The following is a 12,048-nucleotide window of genomic DNA, read 5'->3' on the forward strand; positions in this document are numbered from 1 at the left end:
TTTAGACTCACCATGGAGTCCAAGCCAAGACTGGGAGCAGAGTGTAACCACTTTGATGATTAATAGATTTATACCACAGGACACCAACTCCTGTGCACGGTAGTTCTTTTTTTCCTTCTTACTGTTTTTAAAGTGAAACTCCACTTCTACTTCTGAAAAGCCTTTAAGATGATTTACAGAATTAAAACATAAATCACTGAACAATTTTATAAATGAAAGAAGAAAATTGGTGGATATATAACTTCACCAAGCACCCCCAGGGGCCTGAGTTGTAGCAAATTAATACTAAATTTCTTTCTAGACTCCCTGATAGCCAGGGCAAAGAAGTCTGCATTTTTATAAATTTGTCTTCATGCAGTTTTGGAGACGCACCAAAACTCTAAAAGCTCCTTCTGTGCTCAAAGAATTAACAACATGATTTTGCATAAGTTGCAAACCTAATGTGTGAGCTCACAGGACACGACTGACTTGCTAATCACAGCCCTGACAAATGACACATAGCATGAAGTACAACTACTGTATCTTTAAAATCAACTCCACTTTATTTAACTGGTCTGAGTGGTTTTTGGTTCTTGGCAAGCAAATGGCCCCAGAATAAGACAGAGTTAGTCTAACGTGCCTGTTGAGTCCAACATCCTTTGGAGTTCAATCCAAGAATGCGTACTTCCTTCTAGGAAGTAAGTAATATTTCAGTGGTTATGTTTTGTGTGTGTGTGTTTTTTCATTTCTTTTCTTTTCAAGCAGCCCTTTGACAAAGAAGACGTCCTCGTTTTCCTGTTCAGATGGACCCATATTAGAACCTGTGACTTTTCGGACTTATTTGTGTGTAAGCAGGAACTCTTCATTTCCCAAACGCATCCCCCTTTGTCACGCTAAAGGTTACAACTCTTTCCACCCAGTCTCAGCTGCTCCTGTGCTGTCTGGAAGACTGAAGACGCTGCTGTCAGCACCTAACACCCGGTGTTTGTGCTGCGACCCACAGGGCGGTTTCAGTTGCACTGCCCTGTGCCTTTTGACACACATTAGGACAGAAGAGTCTTCCTTCGTGTGGGAAAAAACACAGGACTTGACACAGCAGCTTCGGTTCTAAGGTCTGCTTAATACTTCATCCCCAGACCTGGAAAGACTAGGTTTTGACATTGAATTTAAACCACCATTTTTAAAAATTAAATATAAAACACTCGGCTGAGCTGTCCCCACCCTTGAGTAATCACAGTCTACTGTTTGGAAGGTGGGGAAAAGGGAAGAGAACAAATACTGCAAATGCCAAAAAAGCAAACCAAATGGAAACTTGAGAATTGGCCAAAGCATTCAGTCTTTTACACACATGTAAAGTGATTAATTGGAGAGAGGAAGGCAACGATTTACGGAAGGTGCGGTTTGATCTGCAGGCTTTTAACAGCCCTGAAAATAATGGTTCTCAACTTTTAGTATTTCGAAGAATCACTTAGAAATCACTTAGCCACCCCACCCCCCCCAGCCAGCAGATCCTGACTCAGTGGATCTTCTCTGAGAGCCAACCTGCATTTCTAACAAATTCATCCCGGTGAGAATTGTCATGCAGGAGACCCTGCTCTCTGCACCATGTGTCATGCGTGCGGGTCTCAGCTCCCGCTCCCCACATAAGAACTCAGGACATGGTGAAGGCGAAAAAGGAACACCCACGGAGCCATAGATAGGGGAGTCACACCATTATACTCTCGCTGGCGGCTGGGTTGGAGACACAGGAAGCAGGAGCCACACAATTCTCAACCCTCACTGTGCCGCTTGCAGGCTCAGCCACCATCTTCTTGCTAGCCCCCTTTTTCTGCTAGCCTAGCCACGGCAGTTATATTCGTGGCCAATGGCTCACTGGTTACAGCTGACGGCCAACTAGCCACAGCTGATGGCCATTTGATCACAGTCGATGGCCATTTACTACCTGAGCCAGCACCTTTCTATGTGAGGCCGAGAGCCTGGAAACTGCTTTTTGGGGCTCTGTCCCCACAGTCTAATGCCAGAGTTCACAGGCCACCCTCTGAGAACTGCTGCCCAGCAGTGGTCTTCACTGTGGGAAGTTTTAAGAAATATGCACAGACAATCAGTGACATCAGAACGTTAGGGTGTAGCTGAGGTTAAGAACCCCAGGTATTTTAAGGAAAAGGAATGGGTTGAGAAAAGGCATGGAGGGGAGTCAGAGCAATAAATATCTGAAGAATTAATCACAGGTAAATAGGTATAACTAGAATGGCAGGTGCAGAGTGGGGGTTGTATTTGAACTCAATATGCCAGGGCAAGGACAGACAAAAACCAGTGTACTATGTACAAGAAAAGAAAAGAAAAAAAATCTATCCTTACCTAAAGTATTACTAGGAATTGTATCACTGGTTTTCTAGTGAAACACGAAAAATGTCTCCATTTGTTTCTAAGAGGAGTTTGTTTGAAAGTGAGTATGTCAGTCAAGTGAGGTTTCCCATTGATGTTAAACATCTGTCAGTCTGACTCTTTAGTCTTCAGTCTGAGAATGAGAACACAGAAGGCAGAAAGTTCAACATTGTACAGCGTATTCCTGCGAAGTGACTAGTTTGCATCAGTTTATTTTCCAAAATATGCTTTGCAATAAAATGTGAGTCACTTACTACACACCTGAGACTTTCTGCATAGTCACCTGGCAGAGAAAATCAGTATGTTATATAGAATCACCTAACATGACAGTTTTCTCCTTGATCACTGTCTTAATCCATTTAGGCTACTATAACACAATATGGATAGCATAAAAAAATCGAACATGTATTTCTCGCTGTTCTGGAGGATGGGAAGTTCAAGATCAAGACACCATAGATTCAGTGTCTGGTGAGGGTCTGCTTCCTAGTTCATAGAGGAGCCGTCTTCTCACTGAGTCCTCACATGGAGAAAGGGCAAGGCAGCTTTCTGAGGTTTCTTTCATAAGGGCACTAATTCCATTTGTGAGGGAGGGCGCTAATGTTGTGATCTAATCGCCCTCCAAAGGCCCCACTTCCAAATAAAGGCACATTGGAGATTAGGTTTCAATATAAGAATTTAGTTTCAAACATTCATTTACTTTTTTCAGTTATAGTTGATATTCAATATTATTTTATATTAGTTTCAGGATGAGAGACACAAACATTCAGTCTATAGCAACCACTTTCCTGCTTTTGTATAATAACCCCAGAATCAAGAGAACATTGGCCATGTGAACTCAGTTATTTATATAACAGTCGGTGCTATCCTCCCATAGAGGCTTAATGTCTGAGAGGTCAAATCCTATACAACAAAAAGACAGGGACAGTTTGTGTCACAAGATCCTCAAGCTCTGCTCTGTGAATGGATTCCTTATTTCAATCAGTCTTCACTGCAGTGAATTTCCTGTACAGTAAAATTTGAGATTTGTCTCTGGGTATTTTTGTATAAGAATGAAATTTATATAAGAATGAAACTGTAAGAATGGAAACCAGAGATCCAGAGCTTTCCAGGACAATTTAGGTGTTATAGATTTTGTCTATATATGTTGACATTGATGCATACACAAATCAGAAAATTCCTTTGTCAGAACAAGTGGCCTAATATTTGGTTCAGAAACGTACTGTTCTCCTCTTCATTAAATCACTGCTGCTCCTTCCTCCCTCACCCAGAGATCCATGCAGATTTTTCTACATATTATAATTTGGAAATCTAAGTGGCTTCCAGAGTCATCCTCCCTGCACCTCCCTTTTAAAATAGTTCTGAGTGAGGCCTGCTGATCATATTTATATATGTTCATGTGAACGTCTATGTGTACAAATACCCGAGATTACATGGGATTTCCAGGGCCCTGGAAATTAAATTACTTTGAGCTATCATTCTTACCCCAAGTCCTTACCCCAAGTCCCTACCTGTGAAAATCCAAAGTAATCGCCCAAGATTTTTATTAATTCTCAGGTGGGGTCTTAAAGCCTGTGGTCTGTTTAGGTGTTTGTGTTCCTGCTTACATAATTCTTATATTCTGTATCATGCTGAATTGTCCTCAAACTTGATCCCTTCTTCCACTTCTACACACACACACACACACACACACACACACACATCCTCACCCGTCCACAATCCAAGTCTTCATAAATTCGGAATGTGGGTACAAAGAGATAGAGTGAATGTCAAAAGAACAAAAAAGCACGCAGCATAAAATGGTTCTTAAAGTATTGCAGGTTTCTTAAATTATCCTTCAGCCATCCCACCTCTATGGAGAACCGATGGACTAACTTCACTGCACCGACTTGCAGCCACTCTCCACCTTGCTCATCGTTCTCCCCTTTCTCTCCCTTCACTCATGTTAAATATTCTCCCACTTCCCTTCCCTTTCTAAAAGGAAAGGAAGCTTTTCTATTTCAAGGAGAATAATCTTGCTCTCCTCTGAAAGTCTCATATTTAAACCCATGAGCCCCTTACGGTGTCAACCCTGCAAAGAGATTTTCCAGGATTAATTCTAGTGCGAATGTTGAGATTTTTAAAAAGAAAGAAAGAAATTAACTTTACTACACATTACAATTTTGTATATGGGGAGGAGGGGTGGAGAGGGAGAGAGAAAGGGGAAGACAGGAGGATAGAGAGAGACCGAGCGAGGAGGCAAGGAGAAGTTCCACATACTAACAAAACGGAAGCAAGATGCTGGGGATAACGGTCTACAGTGGAGCTCCCAGTGCTGCCTTTGGATGAAGGCAACTTTTTGGAATATGACAGATCTTAGTTTGACTCCCAGTCTTGCCACTAGCTACACAACTAGCTACACAACCGTGGGCAAATCACTTACTGTCTTAGTCCATTTGGGCTGCCATACCAAAACAATCATAGACTGGGTGGCTTAAACAACACTTATTTCTCAGAGTCCTGGAGGCTAGGAAGTCCAAGATCAAGGCACCAGCAGATCCAGTGTCTGGTGAGGACCTCTTGCTGGTTGTAGTCAGCCATCTTCTCTTTGTATCCTCATATGGCCTAGAGAGAAAGCTCTGGTCCCTTCCTCTTCTTACCAGAACACTAATCCCATCGTGAGGGCTATACCCTAATGATCTCATCTACAGTTGATTATTTGCTATAGGCCCCCACCTTCAAATATCATCTCATTGAGGACTGGGACTTCAACATGTGAATTTCGGGAGTTGGGGGCAGTGTGCACAAACAGTCCATAGTCTGTGACCCATCACATAACAGAGTTAATGGTAGCTATTATTAATATAGTGCTTAAAAGAAGCAATTTAAAAAGAGATTTAAATAATTTTTTAAGTGGATATGTTGGCTTTGCCTCCTTTCTGGAATAAGGAGGTTTATACACTCCACATTTTGTGTGTGTGTGTGTGTGTGTGTGTGTGTGTGTGTGTGTGTGTGTGTCTTATCCCAAGATCTCACTGCCTCCTTCCAGGAACAAAAATCCTGTTTTCATTAAAAGTGTACATGGAAGTCCCTGATATGAGAAATTCTGATTTGGGGAAATAGTTCTTTTTTACTTACGAAGTTTTCAATACAACTTTCAAAAACTTATTAGCTAAAGCACTGAGCTTTCCAAACTGTAATGTGTAGGCTCTGAATATCTCACTGAAAGGGAGTAAGACTTCTAGGACAAAAAGCAGATTTCCAGGGCTGGGGCGGTAATGTATAATATAAGCCTATGTGATCTTCTTATACCGGATAGCAAGAAAGCTGTAGATGACTATGTCATTTCAAAGAAACTAGGAGCCAACTTGAAGAGGCTCTCACAGACCAAAAATGGACAATTAGAGCATCAATAAGAAAATAACTGCAATGGATTAAAAGACATCAAATATGTAAAATCCATGAGTTCATAATAATACTCTACACTTTATATTCTATATCCAGTACTAACAGAACTTTCTGTAATGACAGAAGTAGCTATGTCTGGGCTGGAGCATTTTCCCCACAGATATCTACAGATCTTTCTTCCTCAGTTCTCTCAGGTCTTCAGTTGAAATCCTCCTTCTAAACGTGTCCTTTCCTGTCATCCTATTTAAAATTGCACCACATGACTCAAGGCATTTCCTCTCTCTTCCCTTATTGTTTTTGTTCTCCATACCTCTTATCACTATCTAACCTACAATAGACAATAAACAAAATACCAGGCCTGACAATTAAGTTCCCGAACTTGCTGCCTGGCTTACATAGGCAGCATTGTACAAACAGCTCAGTTAGGTTTCAGAACCTTGGTGTATCAGTGTCTCACAGCTGTGTTCATGTCGACATGTGGCGGTGTCTTGCTGAGTGGCATTCATTATTGTTGTTGCGTATTTTTGTGTGCCATCGTGAGAATGTCTGAGCTTGAATTTGAGCAACGAACAAACATTAATTTCTTGTTAAACTTTGCAACAGTGGAAGTCAAATCAGGGATATGTTAGTCCAAGTTTATGGGGATAATGCCATGAAGAAAACGACAGTGTACAAATGGATTAAACGTTTTTCTGAGGGGAAAGAACATGTCACCGATGAAGAGAAGTCAGGGAGGGAGTAATGAGCAGAACTGATGAAAATATTGCAAAAATTCGATGAATTGTGCGTCAAAATCATCGGCTGACCGTGAGAAGCATAGCAGACCAAGTAAACATCAATAGAGAAACAGTTAGGAAAATCTTAACTGAAAATCTTGGCATGAGAAAGGTATCTGTAAAAATGGTCCCGAATTAGCTATTGCATCACGACAATGCACCAACACACACGGCACTGTCTGTGAGGGAGATTTTAGCCAGTAAACAAATAACTGTATTGGAACACCCTCCCTACTCACCAGATCTGGTCCCCAATGACTTCTTTCTTTACCCAGAGATAAAGGAAATATTGAAAGGAAGACATTTTGGTGACATTATGGACATCAAGGGTAATACAACAACAGCTCTGATGGCCATTCCAGAAAACAGAGTTCCAAAATTGCTTTGAAGGGTGGACTAGGCACTGGCATCAGTGCACAGCTTCCCAAGGGGAGCATTTCAACGGGACCATAGTGATATTCATCAATGAGGTATGTAGCACTTTTTCTAGGATGAGTTTGTAATGTGATTGTAAGACCTCGTACGTAAATAAAATATGTCTTCTTCCGTTCTCCCAAATTAGAATGTAAACCCCAGGAAGGGAGGGATTTATTTTGCGTCTGTTGTATTCACTTCTATATTTTCTGAAACAGAACAATGTCTGGCATGTAGAAGGCACTCAAAAAATATTAATCGATGACATTGAAGTTATTTCTTGCTCATTCTCTAATAAACTCCCATTATTCTCATTTCTTTTGTAAAAAGTTGTTGCAGTTTCTGGTGTTCTCCTGTTAGTTTAGATATAGAGGAATTAAAAGGACATGGGGTGACTCAGGATAGAGAGTGGACATTAACTGTAGGAAGTGAGGTGGCAATTAGGTAAAATCAGTATTCAGAGTGGAAGGTGGCAATGAGACTGGAAGCCCCTAGCTCCCTCCCCTGAAAATATCAAAACTGTTGGTGGCAGAGGATGGAGGGATACTAAACTCCTTCATCAGATGAGATGGGGGCTAAAGTACTTTAGAAAGATTTTGAAAGAAAGGATGACTGAGCACAGGGAGAAGAAAGACTTAGAACTTGAAGTTACTCAAAAAGGGGGACACACCCTCAGTAACTCAGAGCTGACATGCTGAAATTCATAGGATAATAGAAATATCACAAGCCAGAGACAAACTTTTCCACATATCTGTAATGTTGCTGTGCTCTATAGACCAATTTGCCTCAAGTTGAATTTGCATGCAAGTTTCATAATCTAGGAAATGCCTATATTAAGTTATATTGCCAATACTTCAGAAATGGTAAGCATTTCCCTGTGTTGATCTTATTTGATTATCCCAATAACTCTATAAGGTATATTACAAGCGTTGGTTTTACCACTGTTGAGTCCTCCTCTAGTTCAGGAGCTGGGGAATTTGCTTCTACACCACCAATGACCTGTTTCAGGGTGTAGGAGTTGGGATTGGGGGGTTTCCACACAGAGCATAGTTTTGTTTGGGGGCTTTATATGCAGGGTAAGCATGGGCAGTATTGCCATGTCAGCAGCTGGAAGAACAGCCATCTTGATGCCTCAATTGTATAGGAAGGTGAGTCGTTCTAAAATGAGCCCGCTGGTCAGGTGTATATGGCTTCTAGTATGGGCTGACTTTGGAAAACTTCCATCTGCCTGAGCCTTTCTCTTCTCTGCTCCCTGCCGCAATCCACCACCTCCAAAGCAAGGATGCCCTTGTCTTCCTTCCCCTCCCCCTGCAGCCCTGTGACCATCACCCTATCCCCTCATCTTACTTCACCTCTCCCTTGCTGGCTAGTCTGGCAATTCCTCTATTCAACCTACGTATTGTTATGGCATGAACACTATGCTTGCTGTTCTTTTCCCTCTTTTGAGTCTCAAAAGTGTACTTTGAGAATAAAACCAGTGAACAAATGACTGTTTTTCTCTTTACATGCTGCCATTACTTCCTCATGGGCCTGACAGCCTGTGGGATTTCTCAGGCTGAACGCAGAAGAGGCTGGCACAAAGAAGTGTGAAGAAGGAAAGCACAAAAAGTCCTATTCTTTCTCCACACAGGTAAGTCTTGTTTGCCTCCATTTGTATGTGAAGACACTGAGATGCAGAATCATAAGTGACTTGTCAAGATCACAGCCTATACAGAGCTAACCTGGGAACAGGCCTCCAACCCAAGCGCATGGGCGGTGAGCTTTTACTCCATCAGGTGTCTGTTCACAGGCCTTCAAAGGGGGGTAATATACTGTCTATGTATAACTCTACTTTCCTGCGAACTTTGTGATAAAATGTCAGTAAGATGGAGGCAGCAGGCAGAGCAGAATAAAATACTGGTAAGAGCTGTGTGGGATGATCATTCAGCCCAGATTTCAAACTCCATGACCTTGGACAAATTCATTTATTTGACCCACTGAAACTCAGCTTCCTTGTCTATCAAAGACAGATAACTATATCTATTTTACCTACTTCATAGATTGTCATGAGGATGCAGTTAGATGATATATTTTCATAGGAAATATTCAGAAAGGTCCTGGCACATAGAGATAACTCAATAATCGGTACCTTCAAATTTTACAATAGGCAGAAGTTTGGGACTTTGTTTCTTAAACAAAGGCCGAAATCTTTAGTTATACCTTAGGTTAGATATTAAATCTTAACAGCTTTTTAACCAGTGAACAGGTTACTTCATGTTCATTTTTTTCGCATTAGTCATGAAGACTGGATGCCAAATCACTCATTTTTTTCCCCAACATATTTCTTTCTTAATTTTTTTTTTAAAACTTTTATTGTTAAGTGTGTTTTTTCCAGGAGCCATCAGCTTCCAAGTCAAGTAGTTGTTTTAATCTAGTTGTGGAGGGTGCAGCTCACAGTGGCCCATGGGGGAACTGAACCGGCAACCTTGGTGTTATCAGCACCACACTCTAACTAACTGAGCTAACCAGCTACCTCAAGATTTAATTTTTTTAGAACAGTTTTTAGATTTACAAAAAAATTGAAAGTACAGAGATTTCCCATATACCTCTTGTCCCCACTCATCTAAATCCTTTTCCATTATCAACATCACTCACCAGAATGGCACATTTTTCACCGAGGATGAACACATCATGATTACCCAAAGTCCGTAATTTACCTTAGGGTTCACTCTTGGTGTTGTACATTCTGTAAGTTTAGGAAAACATGTGATGATATGTATCCATCACTATAACATCACACAGAATATTTTCACTACCTTAAAAATCCTCTGTGCTCTGCTTATTCATCCCCTACCATTCCTACCCCTGGCGACCACTAATCGTTTTACTGTCTCCTTAGTTTTGCCTTTTCCAGAATGTCATATTGTTGGAATCATATAGTATGTAGCCTTTTCAGACTGGCTTCTTTCACATAGTAATATGCATTTATAGTTCCTCCATGTCTTTTTATGGCTTGATAGCTCATTTCCTTTTAGTGCTGAATAATAGTTTATTGTCTGGATGTACTAGAGTTTATTTATTCATTCACCTACTGAAACACATTATGGGTGCTTTCAACTTTGGACAATTATGAATAAAGCTGATATAAACACCCACTTGCAGGTTTTGTGTGGACATATGTTTTCAACTCCTTTGGTTCAATACTAGGTAGCATCATTGATGAATCATATGGTAAGAGCATATTTAGTTTTGTAAGAAACCGCCAAACTATCTATCAAAGAGGCCATCCATTTTGCAATCCTACTGGCCACGACTGAACACTCCCGTTGTTTCACATCTTTGCCAACACTTGGTGTTAGTGTTCCAGATTTTGCCCATTCTAATAGGTGTGCAATGGTATCTCATATTTGTTTTAATTTGTATCATTTGTTGTTTTGAAGACCATCTTGGGTACTCCTAGATAATGCTAAGGACTGAACTGTGTCTCCCCCGAACGTTTATGTTGAAGCCTTATCCCCAGTGTGATGGTATTTGGAGATGGAGCCTTTGGGAGGTTATTGGGATTAGATGAAGTCGTAAGGGTTGGGCCCTCCTGATAGAATTCGTGTCCTTATAAGAAGACACACCAGAGACCACGGTATCTATCTCTATCTATCTATCTATCTATCTATCTATCTATCTATCTATCTATCTATCTATCTATCGATCTATCTATCTATCTATCTCCCATGTGAGGACATAACAAAAAGGGTCCCATCTGCTGCTCAGAAAAAGAGCTCTCACCAGAACCCGACCTTGCTAGCACTGTGATTTTGGACTTCCCAGCCTCCAGAACTGCAAGAAATGAATTTTTATTTAAACTACTCACTCTATGCTATTTTGTTATGGCAACCTGAGCTGACTAAGACAGATGTATTATAAATATACTGAAACTACAGGCTCACTTTATCGTAGATTATAAATTACTGCCTTGCAGAAAAGACCTCAGTTCTTTGTGGAAAATGAGTTAAATACAAATTACAAATAAAAAATGTCATGGTAGGAAAAATATTTGCAAATCATATATCTGATAAGAGGTTAATATTCAGAATTTATAAAGGAGTTCTAAAACTTCACAATGATAAAAAAACTGATTTAAAAATGAGCAAAGGTCTTAAATAGACATTTCTTCAAACAAATATACAAATGACCACTAAGCATATGAAAAGATGCTCAACAATCAACTAGTTATAAGAGAAATGCAAGTCAAAACACAATGAGATACCACCTAACATCCATTAGAATGGTTACTATAAAAAAAAAAAAAAACAAAAACAAAAAAACCCAAAAAACAGACACTAACAAGCGTTGGCAAGGATGTGGAGAAATTGGAACACTGCGGCATTGCAGATGGGAATGTAAAATGGTACAGCCACTATAGAAAACACTATTATGGTACATCCTGAAAAAATTGAAAATAGCATTACCATATGATCCAGTAAGTTTTCTTCTGGGTTTATATACAATAGAATGAAAACAATAGAATGTCACGCAGGGTGACAGGGGGAGTCTCTGGTCCTGCTCCTCACATAAGAACGCAGGACACGGTGAGGCCAAAAAGGAACACCCACGGAGCCATAGATAGGGAAGTCATACCACTATATTCTTGCTGGCGGCATCCACCTCTCTGCAATCCACAATCTGCCCTTACTAGACCCCATTTGCTGCTAGCTTACCCACAGCAGTTATATTAGTAGCCAATGACTCACTGGTTACAGCTGACAGCCAACTAGCCACAGCTGATGGCCATCCAATCACAGTTGATGGCCATTTACTACCTGAGCCAGCACCTTTCCACGTGAGGCCGAGAGCCTGGAAACTGCACTCCTGGGTCTGTCCCCACACAAGGTCTTAAAGAGATATTTGTACACCTATGTCTATAAATGCATTATTCAAAATAGCCAAAAGGTGGAAGCAATCCAAGTTTTCATGGACAGATAAACGAATTTTTAAAATGTGGTATATACCTATAATGGAAGACTATTCAGCCTTAAAAAGGGAGGAAATTCTGACACATGCTACAACAGGGATGAACCTTGAAGACATTATGCGAAATGAAATAAACCAGTCACAAAAGGACAAATATTGTATG

The sequence above is a fragment of the Rhinolophus ferrumequinum genome, chromosome 19, assembly GCF_004115265.2.
Source record: "Rhinolophus ferrumequinum isolate MPI-CBG mRhiFer1 chromosome 19, mRhiFer1_v1.p, whole genome shotgun sequence".
Classification (NCBI taxonomy): domain Eukaryota; kingdom Metazoa; phylum Chordata; class Mammalia; order Chiroptera; family Rhinolophidae; genus Rhinolophus; species Rhinolophus ferrumequinum.